Genomic DNA, 3,528 nt, shown 5'->3' on the forward strand with positions numbered 1-3,528 from the left:
GATTACACTCAATCATGTTACAATGGTCTACAACTCATTTTCCATCAATCAACACAAGCTACAAGATGGAGATACACAAAGAGATGACATCTAGAATTGGGCAGCTACCCAAAAGATTGCAAGCAGATAGCTGCAACATTGTATGAGGCAATTATAGAGGAAAGAGAGAAGCATACAATGAACTATGGCATATTTGCATATTGGGACTAAATATATTGATATTTTCTTGTCATCACATCTAAACTTGAAGGAGCATGTGGTGATGGCCGCCAAGATTAGTTTCTTCTTCAAGCGCTTTGGAGGCTATGGCTACATCAACATGCCATGTATAACTTGAAGATAAAATTCATAAGTAAGGAGACCTACACGTATATTCAACATTCATGACATTTTGTTGTGCTTCCCATAAATACGTTTTGTGAACTTTTTCCTGCTCTCAAGTGTCCACTATTACATCTCATTGGATCAGATGCAGTGGACATTGATTTTAGTATAATTGGAGGTATGGTGGTACAAGAAAGAACCTTTGACTTTGGCAACCTTTTGCATAGGGTTGGTAGTTTGAATAAGATTGCCATGCATGAATGTAGTTTAGATGGGCTAATCTTCTCAAAGGCTTATAAGATGCAAGATCACATATAGAAGTGTTTGAATAAACAAGAAAAAAATTCAAAGGCTGATATAGGTAACTATGAATGTGTGGCTTCAGACAAAATAGTAGTAGATACATTGAAAGGGGGCTTGCAACAAGCACAAATGTTGTGTTGATCATTGGGATTGAAACCTAGCAAGACAGACAACTTGAAGTGGTGGTCTTAACCTTGGGAGGATACATATTCTATGTGGTCAAAGATAGACGATGAAATGGGGAAGGCTGATGAATATGATGACTTTGGACAACCAACCAGTGATGAAGAATAATTAGAGGATCCAAATGGGGATGATGACATCATTGCTCTTAGTGAGATTCAACTTGAAATTGATGGGCTCTTAGATGAGTTTCATGGCTCAAGTATTGTGACAAAAATTAAGAAGATCAACCCAATGGTGGAAGTTGATGGAAAGTATATCTTCAAGACTACATTGGTCAATCAATTGAATTGGAGTTCGACTTTGTCAAAGAATTGATTGACAAGAGTGAGGCAAGTGTCTACTTTGACCCTAAACCAAAATCATAATCACCAAGCAATGTGAATTTCTTTGGGATAGGTTGTGATTGTGCATTGTGTATGATAGACAAGATCAAGGAAGTGGTAAGAATCCAATGAGAGATGGAAAAGCCACAAACTTGAATAAAATGGATGGGTCTCATAGCATGTGGTACCTTGGCAAAGTCAAGAAGATAAGGAAAAAAGTAGGATGTAGATATGTGGATTGAAAATGAGTCTTTGATTTGACAAATCAACCTCAAGGCATAGAAGTTCAGCTTGACTAGTACCAAAGGGTGAAAGGATCACACATGTTCACATATGACTTAACATACTTGAACATGATTCCCATAGAGTGTGTGATTGCATTGGCAAATCTAGCATACAATCCATCAAATGAAATATATCAACTAGATGAGAATGATTATAAGTTGCTTGTTGACTTTCTCACGTGTGTTAAGTAATCACATGCGTGCTCAAAGTAAGTGATTTCAATTTGGAACAAGCTTTGCATTTTCTTTCTAAATAAGCTTGTTACACTTTTTATATTGTCTTTTTTCCTGTAGGAAATGGATCTTTTAGCTAGCACCTCACAAGGCTAGGACATACTTTGCTAAAGTATTGCTAGTAAAGGGGGTTTTGAGAGCTCTTTGAACTAGTCTTATGGCAAGGTACTAGGTTGACTAAAGCATGTTTTTGTTGCTAAAGTATTAATGTGATGTATTTGGATTACATCATGGCCAAACTATGTTGTATATAATGTATGTATTGTCTAGTCTTCTTTTGATTTTAGTTATGCTACATACTTTGTATGTACTGTTGATGAGTGCTAGACACAAAAGATTTGCTTTTGCCTTGCTTTCAAAATTATTTTGTGGCATTTTAATCTTTTGGGATTCTCTAAAAACATTATGCATGGAGATAAATAGTGATGAAAGCAATGGGAGACGACATACTTATGTTCACTTCTTTTATATAGTACATGTATATAGATTTTCTTATACTATAGAGTCCAAATGTATGTGATATACTTTGGACATGTGGGTCTTGGAGATTTTTGCATATATAGCTTTATGTCATACTGCTATTATAAAAATTAATGTTGTAACATCCTTTTTGCAAAGTAGAGAAAGGATTCTTGCACATGTTGTAAAGTTTCGAGTTTTTTTAAGTTAGAATATGAAAATTTCGAATGCGTGTACGACTAGTTAGCATGTGTTGTCAATTTTGGTGTTGGTTTTTGTGTTAAAATGTCCTATCATAAAGAACAAGATCACATGAGATAATGAAAGCTTCAATTTATTTTTTAGTGATGCAATGAGGCCTTGGGTGCATAGGAACATTTTGAAGAGAATAATCGAAAAAAACTCAGAAAAACATGGTTTCAGCACATGGGGAATGCAATGCCATCTATATATGTTATGAAGTTGTATCTATCGAGAGGGGAGGGAGGAGGCTACATCCTTTGCAAGAAGATATATTGACTATTATGGGCTTATGTATTATGTAGATAAATTCTTATGTGAATGGGCGTGTGAAAATTTAAAAGATTTTAAATTTAATCCTTGGTAATGTTGGAGCTCAGTTGGATGCAACAAAAGTTCGAGGAGAACTAAGCATGAGAGTGTAACGCCTGGTGAGAGTCAAAGAGGGAGAGTGAAAGTACGATGTGACATGAGCGTACCAACAATGTGTTGATACACAAAGAATAAAATATATTTATACCTAGGGCACATAAGGGTGCATTCACATGTACATCTAAATAATGTGCTTGTACTTTGCATGGAGGTCAATCAGGCCTTTATCCCAACAACCTCCCAATTAAAGGTCTGAAGTGAACCTCTAACCAACACCCACTAGTCGTATGCAATGCTCATGCTGAGCTTTGCTTAGACTTTTAGTGAGAACATCTTCAGGGTTGTCCTATGTTTTGAACTTGGTCAATGTGATTTGACCATCTTCTAGAATTTGTCTAATAAAGTGATATCGCACATCTATATGCTTTGTGTATGAATGATAAATGGCATTCTTAGCCAAATACACAACCCTCTAGCTATCACATCCCAAAACTACAATACTCATAGACATGTCGAGATCCTCTGCAAGTCTAAAAAATCATATAGCTTCCTTAGAAGCTTCAGTAGCTAATATGTATTTAGCTTTAGTAGTACTCAATGTGACGATGTTCTGCAACCGAGAACACTAGGAAACAACCCCACCAGCAAAACTGTAAAGACATGCCTATTGGTGGACCTACGAGTGTCCAAGTCACCTGCCATGTTTGCATCACAATAACCCTGCAAACTAAGTGCACCCTGCCCATAACAAATACACTTTCTTTGTGTACCCTTTAGGTATTGAAGAATACAATTAACAGCCT

The sequence above is a fragment of the Lygodium microphyllum genome, chromosome 18 (assembly GCF_053477565.2).
Source record: "Lygodium microphyllum isolate KBCC chromosome 18, Lygodium_microphyllum_v1.1.10, whole genome shotgun sequence".
Lineage (NCBI taxonomy): Eukaryota > Viridiplantae > Streptophyta > Polypodiopsida > Schizaeales > Lygodiaceae > Lygodium > Lygodium microphyllum.